Genomic DNA, 13251 nt, shown 5'->3' on the forward strand with positions numbered 1-13251 from the left:
ATATTATTTTTGGGACTAACATATTGATCCAGTGCCCAGTGCCAGTTCCTATCTGTTGCATGTTTTATGTTTCATAGAAAACCAATATCAAACGGAGTCCAAATGGGATAAAAATGGATGGAGAACTATTTTGGAATATTTGGGATTTTCCGGAGGAAGAATCAACGCGAAACAGTGTCCGAGGTGGCCACGAGATAGGGGGCGCGCCCACCCCCCTGGGCGCGCCCTGGACTCTCATGGGCCACCCGTATGGCGGTTGACGCTCTTCTTTTCCCCCAAAAAGCTAATTTTACAAGAAAAATCTGGGCAAAAGATTCACCCCAATCGGAGTTATGGATCTCCAGATATAAAGGAAACAGTGAAGGGGCAGAAACAGAGAATGCAGAAGCAGAGAGATAGATCCAATCCCGGAGGGGTTCTCGCCCCTCCCAAGCCATGGGAGCCAAGGACCAGAGGGTAAACCCTTCTCCCATCTAGGGAGGAGGTCAAGGAAGAAGAAGAAGAAGGGGGCCTCTCTCCCCCTTGCTTCCAGTGGCGCCGGAGCGCTGCCGGGGGCCATCATCATCACCGCGATCTTCACCAACACCGCAGTCATCTTCACCAACATCTCCATCACCTTCCCCCTTCTATATACAGCAGTCCACTCTCCCGCAACCCGCTGTACCCTCTACTTGCACATGGTGCTTTATGCTTCATATTATTTTCCAATGATGTGTTGCCATCCTATGATGTCTGAGTAGATATTCATTGTCCTATCGGTGATTGATGAATTGCTATGATTGGTTTGAGTTGCATGTTTTATTATTGGTGCTGTCCTATTGTGCCCTCCGTGTCGCGCAAGCGTGAGGGATTCCCACTGTAGGGTTTGCAATATGTTTATGATTTGCTTATGGTGGGTGGCGTGAGTGAACAGAAGCACAGACCTGAGTAAGTAGGATGTTTACGTATGGGATAAAAGGGGACTTGATGCTTTAATGCTATGGTTGGGTTTTACCTTAATGAATCTTTAGTAGTTGCGGATGCTTGCTAGAGTTCCAATCATAAGTGCATATGATCCAAGAAGAGAAAGTATGTTAGCTTATGCCTCTCCCTCAAATAGAATTGCAATAGTGATTACCGGTCTAGTAACATAGTCAATTGCTTAGGGACAATTTCACAACTCCTACCACCACTTTTCCACACTCGCTATATTTACTTTATTTGCATTTTTATCTAAACAGCCCCTAGCTTTTATTTATGTGTTCTTTATTATCTTGCAAACCTATCCTATCACACCTACAAAGTACTTCTAGTTTCATTCTTGTTTTAGGTAAAGCGAACGTTAAGCGTGCATAGAGTTGTATTGGTGGTCGATAGAACTTGAGGGAATATTTATTCTACCTTTATCTCCTCATTGGGTTCGACACTCTTACTTATCAAAAATTGTTGCGATCCCCTACACTTGTGGGTTATCAAGACCTTTTCTGGCGCCGTTGCCGGGGAGTCATGGCGTGGGGTGAATATTCTCGTGTGTGCTTGTTTGCTTTATCACTAAGTAATTTTTATTTTTGTTGTTCTTAGTTGTTCTCTATCTTTAGTTATGGATATGGAACACAAAATACCAAAAAAATTAGAGGTACTTGCTACTCATGTAGATGGGGTAACTCCTAAAACCCCCGATTCTCATTATGTGAAAGATATTATGTACTATTTTGATAATCCTAAGAAAACCCCATTCCACTTTATAATGGGAGACACGTTGGATCAACGTGAATACTTTAGGGATTATCGCTCGACACAAAAAGGGAAACTATTATGGGATCAATTTATTATGTTGCGTTGGTATGCCTGGGATCTATGCTTGAGATATGATATTACTTGTTGCTCTAGGATGAAGGCTCCACACCTTTCCTTTTCATGCAAATTTAATGATAATGAAACCTTAGCTTCTTATGCTAATGGTATATATGATTACTATGATGTTGAACAAATAGAAGAATTTGTTGCTTTTATGGGTGCTTATGAGATTGAATCTATGTTTAAAGCGTTTGACGATTTTGATGATTCAGTTTATAGGCCTGAAAATCTTGCTATACTTAGATATTGCAATGAAAATTATGAATACAATTACTATATTAATGCTTTTATGAAGAAAGTCTCCGCTGTCCAAAAAGAGATTGATATTTTGCAGGAAGCTATGGAAGAAGAAATTGATGAAACTGTGAGCTCATTGGATGAAAAAGATGATGAGGAGAGCGAAGAACAAAAGGAGGAAGAGCGGATTGATCACCCGTTCCCACCTTCTAATGAGAGTAACTCTTCAACTCATAGATTGTTTAATTCCCCTTCGTGCTTACCGAAGGATGATTGCTATGATGATTGCTATGATCCCATTGATTCTCTTGAAATATTCCTTTTTGATGATGCTTGCTATGCTTGTGGCCAAGATGCCAATATGAGTTATGCTTATGGAGATGAACTTGCTATAGTTCCTTATGTTAAACATAAAATTGTTGCTATTGCACCCACGCATGATAGTCCTATTATCTTTTTGAATTCTCCCTACTACACTATATCAGAGAAGTTTGTGCTTATTAAGGATTATATTGATGGGTTGTGTTTTACTACTACACATGATGATTTTGATAGATATAATATGCATGTGCTTTATGCACCTACTTGCAATTATTATGATATAGGAACTACATCTCCTCCTCTTTATGTTTCCAATATGATAAAATTGCAAGAATCTACTTATACTATGCATTGGCCTTTACTATGTGTGCATGAATTGTTCCTTTATGACATGCCGATGCATAGGAAGAGAATTAGACTTCGTTGTTGCATGATATATGTTACTTTGTGCTCACTACTAAATGACAAATCATTGTTAATTAAAATTGGCTTTGATATACCTTGGGATCCGGGTGGATTCATTACTTGAGCACTATATGCCTAGCTTAATGGCTTTAAAGAAAGCGCTGCCAGGGAGACAACCCAGAAGTTTTAGAGAGTCATCTATTTCTGTTGAGTGCTTTCGTATAGTTTAAAAAGAAAAAAAATAAAGAGGGGAACCTAAAAACTTTTCAAAAAGGAAAGTGAAAGTAAAAAAGACAAGCATTGTTGAAGTGGGAGAGCTCCTTGAACTTTGTTCATGCTCACGGAAACTTTTTGAATCTTGATTACAGAAAATTTTCATCCAAAAATAATTATCCCCTTATACAATTCCATTGTATTATAAAAATAATGTGCCAAGGTTTGCCTTTAGGATGTTTACAATGCTTGTTGGTTTGTACGGTGGAGGACAGAAACTTTGGCTGTAGTGCGCGATTTTAAATTTTTAACTGGAACATCAAGTGGGTCTGATTCCTTTTGCACTGTATTTCTGTACAACTTGTTTATTTTTCCTAATTTTGGTAGAATTTTTGGGGTGCCAGAAGTATGGTGAATGTTAAGATTGCTACAGATTGTTCTGTTTTTGACAGATTCTGTTTTTGATGCATAGTTTGCTTGTTTCGATGAATCTATCAATTTGTATTAGTGGATTAAGCCATTAAAAAGTTATACTACAGTAGACACAATGCAAAAACAAAATATGAATTGGTTTGCTACAGTACTTAGAGTGGTGATTTGCTTTATTATACTAACGGATCTTACCGAGTTTTCTGTTGAAGTTTTGTGTGGACGAAGTGTCTAAACGAGGAGGTCTCGATATGAGGAAAAGGAAGAGAGGCAAGAGCTCAAGCTTGGGGATGCCCAAGGCACCCCAAGTAAATATTCAAGGAGACTCAAGCGTCCAAGCTTGGGGATGCCCCGGAAGGCATCCCCTCTTTCTTCAACAAGTATCGATATGTTTTCGTATTATCGTTTCGTTTATGCATTATGTGCAAGTCTTGGAGCGTCTTTCGCATTTAGTTTTAACTTTTCTTTTATGCACCATGCTGGTATGAGATAGTCATTGGTTGATTTATAGAATGCTCTTTGCACTTCACTTAAATCTTTTGAGTATGGCTTTATAGAATGCTTCATGTGCTTCACTTATATCATTTGAAGTCTGGATTTCCTATTTCTCCTCACATAGAAAACCGCCATTTGTAGAATGCTATTTTGGTTCACTTATATTTGTTAGAGCATGGGCATATCTTTTGTAGAAAGAATTAAACTCTCTTGCTTCACTTATATCTTTTAGAGAGATGACAGGAATTGGTCATTCACATGGTTAGTCATAAAATCCTACATAAAACTTGTAGATCGCTGAATATGATATGTTTGATTCCTTGCAATAGTTTTGCGATATAAAGATGGTGATATTAGATTCATGCTAGTGGGTGGTTGTGGATTGTAGAGACACTTGTGTTGAGGTTTGCAAGTACTGTAGCATGCACGTATGGTAACCGTTGTGTGACAAATTTGAAGCATGGGGTGTTTCTTTGATTGTCTTCCTTATGAGTGGCAGTCGGGGACGAGCGATGGTCTTTTCCTACCAATCTATCCCCCTAGGGGCATGCGTAGTAGTACTTTGCTTAGAGGGCTAATAAACTTATGCAATAAGTATATGAGTTCTTTATGACTAATGTGAGTCCATGGATTATACGCACTTTTACCTTTCCATCATTGCTAGCCTCTTCGGTACCGTGCATTGCCCTTTCTCACCTTGAGAGTTGGTGCAAACTTCGCCGGTGCATCCAAACCCTGTGATACGATACGCTCTATCACACATAAGCCTCATTATATCTTCCTCAAAACAGCCACCATACCTACCTATCATGACATTTCCATAGCCATTCCGAGATATATTGCCATGCAACTTCCATCATCATCATATACATGACTTGAGCATTTATTGTCATATTGCTTTGCATGATCGTAAGATAGCTAGCATGATGTTTTCATGGTGTCGTGGAATTAACACGTCAGATGTCCTTAGTGTCAGGACTTAGTCGCGAGGCCAACGCATCTATGTGGTAGCTTGAGAGGGTTGATCGGGACGAGAGACGCAACACGCAAGACAAGGATTTAGACAGCTTCGGGCCCCGAGAAACATCATTCGGTAACAACCCTACATGCTGTTTGTGGCTAGGTCTTATTATGCTCATGAGAAGAGTCGCCGTAAGCCGGCTCCCCCTTTGTGTCTAGCCCTAGATATTGTTTCTTGTTGCTTGTCCCTCTTTGGGGAGCCCTGCCCCTCCTTATATAAGTTTAGAGGGGCGGGTTACATGTGGAGTCCTAGTAGGACTAGCTTATCTTGTACTACAAGCTGAATTCAAGTCCGTGTCTTGATTCCTTGTAAGGGAGATACTCCTCACGCCTTTCCTCTTAAGCCGGCCTATCATAACGTAAGCCGGCCTTCTGGGCCTTGAGCCTCCTGGGCCCCCGGGTCTTGTCGCTCCTCTGATCTGCTTGCCAGGTCACCCATAAGTCGCCAGGATCGGGCGGGTCACTTAGTGTGTCGTCCAGTCAGTGCGGGTCATTAGTGAGTCGCCAAGTCCGGCCGGGTTGTACTTCCGGCCGGGTTACACCGTGAGGTATATCCCCGACATTAGCCCCCAAGTTTAGCTTGGATTTATCCATGGTAAACTTATGCTGCAAAATAAACACAAGAACAAATTTGACAGGTTGTGCTCCGGGTTAAGAATTCTTGTAAACCGGCACCTGAACATCCTTAAGTCCTTGTCATTTCCTTCTTCTAGAAAATCCGGGTCAATAGACCAGCTTCACAATCAATTTGATGATGTTGGTTTCTCACAGAAAAATATTGTGAAGAATAATCCACTTGAGTCGGCCTCCAAGGCGCCGGGTTAAATAATTTTGGTCTTCAAATACTCATCTGATATTCAGCTGGCTTGAAGATATAAAACTTGCCGGTTTATCATTACCCAAAACTCCGGGTTATAAAGACTGATGATGTCGAGTCGTAATTGTTGTTGATACCGGGTCATGTAATTGATCTTCCTGATTTGCTCAAAACTGATAATTTGAAGATGTTCCTCTTTATATATGCATAATACCTGTAGCCCCCAAGTCTTAAGAGGAGAACATAGTGATAGCTTAAGGCTTGCTCCAATATAAGTGTTGCAACCAAAGAAGAAATCCGGTTTGTTCATCTCAAACATTAGTCAAAAACTGAATATTCCACATAGGTAGCCCCCAAGTTCCGGGTTGTCATGCTTGCAGCAACCTGGGACTTGTAATTGCCTTATGCTCATAAAACTTCAACCAATGTAGCCTCCAAGGGCCGGGTCATTATGCAATAATGAACAGGGACTTTATAAATATGATCATGTAGATTTGAACAGCAACGTGTATCCCCCAAGGGCCGGCTCAGTAAGATAATATTGAGCTGGTACTTTATATATACTTCTTTGAAAAGAACATCATATAATGTAACCCCCATCATGGGGCGTGAACCCATGTCCACAAGGTTGAGAGCTTTGTGCTTTACCAACTGAGCAGTGGATCTCTTCAATAATAGATGAAAATTTGTGTACCTTGAATTGTTGACAGGAGCAATTGGTAGCCCCCAAGGGCCGGCTCATTTAAAATGTGATGAGTCGGGTCTTCAATAAGTTGAGAAAAAATTGACTTTGCATTAGCCCCCAAGTGCCATGGTGCATGCTGGCAGTGACATGGGACTTGTATATTCGATGTAATCTCGATTTGAATAATGTAGCCCTCAAGTGTCGGGTCGTAAGCCTGCAGCGACTCGGGACTATTCCTTTCATTGTAGAATAAATCATATCCATTGATAAAATAATAGCCATTGCGCTGAAGCGACTTTGAAAACCTCAATCATAACACTGGTTATTGATAATCACAATAGAAATCCAGCCATGTTGGCTATTTAAGATTTGATCAATATAATCCGGTATGAAAACCTCAATCATTCAATATCATCATGAAAATCCAGCCAGTTTTGGCTATTAAAGATGTAAATACCTCATTGGTTGACAAGTAAATCCGGAGTTTAAATACATGGCGGCTCTTGGCCGATGACGACTTAATGTGCATTCATTGTAAGCCAAATTTTTTGTAACCCGGTGGCCTATAGCCCTTGAGAAAATCAATAATTGATAACCCTTTTGAGACACCAATTTTAATGATGAGCTTGGACTGAAGCATTTATATAAGTCATAATTCTGCAAATCCTGCACAGAGTTTAAACAACATATGCCCTGGCGACTTAACATCAAGAGCCAAGGCAGGTAACCACCCAAATGTAGTCTTATCCTTCACACAAGTAGATTACAAGATCCCTATGATCCTTTGAATGATACCGCCAGTTTATGTGACCCGGACAGTGAAGTTGACTCTGTAAGAGCCGGCACATATGATATTTTGTGACAACTCAAAAACTTGCGATTGTATAAAAACAGATAAAAATTTTGAGGCTTCTGATTCGAATACGATCAGTAAACCATCACAAAGGGGTTAAGCTAAGATTCGAATACGATCATATAGCCCATCCTGGGTCGATCAAAGTGGGTATCGACAGCTATGTTCTCTTTGGTTCGAATATGACCTATGTTTGAACAGGAATACTGCCGGGTTACATGACCTGTGTAATAAGGGTGATAACCCAACCCTTAGAAGCCAATGCTTCCATATAAATGATGGTTGTCATAAGCTGGCGACTTATAGTCAAAAGTCAAGCTGGTTAATCATAAAACACTTATATACATTTGAGATATAATCCCCAAAAGGTCTCAAGTTAAGTAATTGTGGCTACAATAAACTTTACCAGAGATAGAATAATACTTTTGAGGCTTCTGATTCGGATACGATCAGTAAACCGTTCCAAAGGGGTTAAGCTAAGATTCGAATACGATCATATAGCCCCTAGTGGCTTGGCGATGCCGATCAAGTGGGTATCGACAGCTATGTTCTCTTTGGTTCGAATACGACCTATGTTTGAACAGGAATCCCCCAAGTGACCATAAGAGTTGTTTAATGACACTGATTCAAATACGATCCACGTCGATTACCAAATGGGTTGAGCTATGATTCGGATACGATCAAGAAGCCCCCAAGTAGGTTCAGCAGTTTGCTAATCAAAAGGGTATCGACAGCTATGTTCTCTTTGGTTTGAATACGATCTATGTTTGAACAGGAAGCCCCCAAATGACCGTATAAATTTTGGCATTGCGCCGATCAAGAGGGTACTGATGGCTATGCCCGATGAGCAGGAAGCCCCCAAATGACCATAATAAGATAAGCCGTAAAGCAGGATACCCATGTTTTGAACCGGAATTTCTTAAACCGGATATTGAGATCCTCAAAGCTTTGTAAGGGACAAATTTACCTTGATTCGGATGTTGAACCGGTTTTGAGAGCTTTAAAGCTTTGCGGGAGAGAGATGTCTCTTGAATCGTATTTTAAACCGGAATTTTCATTTGTATGGTAGTGTCCTCCGAAACCGGGTTATCATCCCCTCCCATGACCCGGAGTTCCCGAGTCATGTCACTGTAGCCCCTGAGTTTTAAGACTACTCGAGGAGTTGGCTTGAGACTCTCCATATTTGACTGTGATATAAACCGGTATGAGTCATTCAACATCTCAGTGACATAACTTGTCCTGCACTGGAGAACTTGCAAGCCAGAGTAATTGCTCTTTTAAAGAAAGCAATATATAATATAAAATATACTGGATGGATTTCACCTGACGTGTTGAGCCGGAATTAATCCGTCGCAGAGTTGATGATCACTACGGTAAAGTTGAAATCAATGATGGGTGAGTCGGCCACGGGAGCGGACGGATGAGTCGGCCGGGGTGTTGTAAGCCGGTGCGGACGAGCAAGTTGTCCTCCTTGTTGTAAACCGACATGGTCATAAAAGACGACCAGTGCATTGTAAACCGGCGCGGTCGCGAGATACGGCCACGGCATTGTAAGCCGGCGCGATCGAGAGAGACGACCATGGCGTTGTAAGCCGGTGCAGGAGTCCGTTGAGTAATGACGACCACCTGCGCCAAAAGATGTTGGCGTGTCTCCACCTCCGCAGTATAATATCAATTTTTATCATAAATAATTTGCCCTGCATAAACAATATTGCAGACCAAGGCAAAGATAAACTTGTTCTTTGACAAAAACAACATGTGATAATCAAAACAAACTTGGATGGATATCACCTGATGCGTCAGGCCAGTAGTTATCCACCGCGGAGTTGATGATCACCGCGGTGAAGCTGAAATTAATCACGGGTGAACCGGCCGTGGCGTTGTAAGCCGGTGCGGTCGGGCGAGTCAATCGCAGGAGCAGTAAGCCATTCAGACGCCGAGTCGGCCACGGGGGTGGACGGGTAAGTCGCCCGTCACATTGTAAACCGGCACAGACGTGTGAATCGGCTGGCGCGTTGATGTAGATCGGACCGCAGGGGCGGCGGCTTGCACCCACCTATTGAACAGTAAGCGGTCGCCGATGCCGTTGCATGATTATGCTACCGCACACTCCATGAATATGGCATTACACCATCTTTATGATGAATCATTGTCCTGCACATAAAGGTGTACATACCAAAGTGATTGTTTTTTGACAAAAAATAATATGCGCTAATAAAATAATCTTAGATGGATATCACCTGATTTGTTCGGATGGCCGATGATCCATTCAATGCAACGGAAAACGGCTCAGATAGACCGGCAACCCATGGCGGGTCAACACAGCAGAATCAAATCAACGCAGCCCCGGTGGCTCATCGCACGACAGGTGCAGCTCAGGCTTAAATCGCGGCGGGCGGTTCAAAAGCGGAAACCAGTAAAGGCGTCGGCGGCTCAATGCACAGTCATGGAGATGGCAACTGGTAGCCCAAGGTGCGGCAATTGTCCTGGCATTTTTGTCAGACAAATGCGTACACTGATGTTGGATGATGCTTAGTGCGCGTCTCGATGATTTTTCCAATGTACGTGTACACTGATGCCGGCTTACGGACGGTGCGTCGACAGCGGCTCACGGCCGGGGTGCGTCAACGGTGGAAACCGAGGCGCGGTGCGAGCCGATGCATGGATTATGGAAAAAGCACACGGGCGGCCCTAACTGCGAACCAGCGGGCACGCCGGCAGCTTAGAGGCGATTTGGAGTCGGAGATGAGGCCGGAGCAGCTTTGGTATGGCTGCGGGCCGGTGTCCTAGCAGAGGCGGAGGCGAGTCACGAGAAGGGCAACATGAAACGGCCGGGCGGCTCGGCGCGACCCCAGCAGTGGTAGTAACCCCAACGGGGCAAGCCACGGCGGCGGGAGAGTACGGCCGTGCGGGGCGGGGCATGGCGGAGCCAGCGTGGCTTGATCATACACAAAGCGAGGCACCGACGACTCTGGCGGAAGATGCGGCATCTTGCCAGAAGTGGAGCGCGCCGTGGCAGCAGAGACAGGGTAACAGGCGACTCGGACGGGCACCCGGCGATGTGCGGCCGCGGCCGCGGCAGAAGAACATCCGCAAGGCGGTAACGGCAGCTCAGGTGACTCGGCGCAAGGCGAACGGCGAAGCCTGCGGCCCAGTCCGTTTTCGGGTCGTGATGGCTTTGTGTTTTCCTTCTTCTTCCTTTTCAACTCCGTATCCTGTTCCTCCTTGTGTATGCTCAATGCATGAACCTTCCATGCTTCAGCCCTGTCACATTATTGCTAGTTCCTCGACTCCCAATCGAACATGCAGCGAGCAGAAAGCACCAAAACACCTTGTTCCTTGTATAGCCCATACTAGTACAATAATAACTGGTTCAGTAATCTGTCTTCACGTCAATCGCGGCCGGCTTGCTGTGATGTAAACGACGGCAGTTGATTTTGACCACTGGGTTTGACTGACAAAGCACCTCCTTGTGCACAGATTTGCTTTAGTAAGGATTCGTAAAACAATAATAGTCCACAAATAAGTTCTCCTAGGAGCTTATGTATGTACGGGGCGATGTACTGGCTTGGCATATTACTTTTCTTTTTTCTTTCAGACGGATTTGACGCGGAGGTCACGTGCACCAGCTGCAACTTCCATCGATCAGCCTAATCCTCGGGACTTTAAAACAAATCTGCGTATTTTGCCTGACATGGATCTAATCTGCTTCACGTGCACTAGAGAACGGCAATTAAACAATGCAATACTCTGAGTCAGTTTCGGACTCGGCGGATTACCACGACGCATCTGGCGGCCGTACAATATGTAACCCTAAAACAATCTCAATCTCGTACATGCCGATCTGACTGCTCGTTGATGGTGTAGATCCTCTTCACGCCGGCTCTTGCTTCACCCGAAAAATTGTGAACTCTTCGAACCCTAAAAAAGATCCCTTCAAGAACTCAACACCACCGTGCGTAGGCCCCACGGTGGGCTCCAACTGTCGTGGAATTAACACGTCAGATGTCCTTAGTGTCAGGACTTAGTCGCGAGGCCAACGCATCTATGTGGTAGCTTGAGAGGGGTTGATCGGGACGAGAGATGCAACACGCAAGACAAGGATTTAGACAGCTTCGGGCCCCGGGAAACATCATCCGGTAACAACCCTACATGCTATTTGTGGCTAGGTCTTATTATGCTCATGAGAAGAGTCGCCGTAAGCCGGCTCCCCCTTTGTGTCTAGCCCTAGATATTGTTTCTTGTTGCTTGTCCCTCTTTGGGGAGCCCTGCCCCTCCTTATATAAGTTTAGAGGGGCGAGTTACATGTGGAGTCCTAGTAGGACTAGCTTATCTTGTACTACAAGCCGGATTCAAGTCCGTGTCTTGATTCCTTGTAAGGGAGATACTCCTCATGCCTTTCCTCTTAAGCTGGCCTATCATAACGTAAGCCGGCCTTCTGGGCCTTGAGCCTCCTAGGCCCCCGGGTCTTGTCGCTCCTCTGATCCGCTTGCCAGGTCACCCATAAGTCGCCAGGATCGGGCGGGTCACTTAGTGTGTCGTCCAGTCAGGGCGGGTCATTAGTGAGTCGCCAAGTCCGGCCGGGTTGTACTTCCGGCCGGGTTACACCGCGAGGTATATCCCCGACACATGGCTTGTCTGTTTTTTGATGTCATTGCTACGCTAGATCATTGCACATCCCGGTACACCGCCGGAGGCATTCATATAGAGTCATATCTTTGTTCTAGTATCGAGTTGTATTACTGAGTTGTAAGTAAATAAAAATGTGATGATCATCATTATAGAGCATTGCCCCATAAAAAAAAGAAAAAAAAAGAAAAAAGAGGAAAGGCCAAAGAAGCCAAAATAAAAAGGGGTCCAAAGAAGCCCACCAAAAAAAAGAAGATACAAGAAAAAAAAGAAAAGAAAAGGGGCAATGTTACTATCCTTTTTCCACACTTGTGCTTCAAAGTAGCACCATGTTCTTCATATAGAGAGTCTCTTATGTTGTCACTTTCATATACTAGTGGGAATTTTTCATTATAGAACTTGGCTTGTATATTCCAACGATGGGCTTCCTCGAATGCCCTATGTCTTCATGAGCAAGCAAGTTGAATGCACACCCACTTAGTTTCTTTTGTTGAGATTTCATACACTTATAGCTCTTAGTGCATCCGTTGCATGGCAATCCCTACTCCTCGCATTGACATCAATTAATGGGCATCTCCATAGCCCGTTGATTAGCCGCATCGATGTGAGACTTTCTCCCTTTTTGTCTTCTCCACATAACCTCCATCATTATATTCTATTCCACCTATAGTGCTATATCCATGACTTGCGCTCATTTATTGCGTGATGGTTGAAAAACTGAAGCGCATTAAAAAGTATGAACCAATTGCTCGGCTCATCATCGGGGTTGTGCATGATGGGAGCATTTTTGTGTGACAAAGATGAAGCATGGCCAAACTGTATGATTTTGTAGGGATAAGCTTGCTTTGGCCTTGTTGTTTTGAAAAGACATGATTGCTTTATTGGTACACTCGAAGTATTATTGTTTTTGTGCCAAATGATAGACTATTGCTTTGAATCACTTGTGTCTTAATATTCATGCCATGATTAGATATATAATCAAGATTATGCTAGGTAGCATTCCACATCAAAAATTATCTTTTTTATCATTTACCTACTCGAGGACGAGCAGGAATTAAGCTTGGGGATGCTGATACGTCTCCGTCGTATATATAATTTTTGATTGTTCCATGCCAATATTCTACAACTTTCATATACTTTTGGCAACTTTTTATATTATTTTTGGGACTAACATATTGATCCAGTGCCCAGTGCCAGTTCCTGTCTATTGCATGTTTTATGTTTCGCAGAAAACCAATATTAAACGGAGTCCAAACGGGATAAAAACAGACGGAGAATTATTTTGGAATATTTGGGATTTTTCAGAGGAAG

The sequence above is a fragment of the Triticum dicoccoides genome, chromosome 4B, assembly GCF_002162155.2.
Source record: "Triticum dicoccoides isolate Atlit2015 ecotype Zavitan chromosome 4B, WEW_v2.0, whole genome shotgun sequence".
Classification (NCBI taxonomy): Eukaryota; Viridiplantae; Streptophyta; class Magnoliopsida; order Poales; family Poaceae; genus Triticum; species Triticum dicoccoides.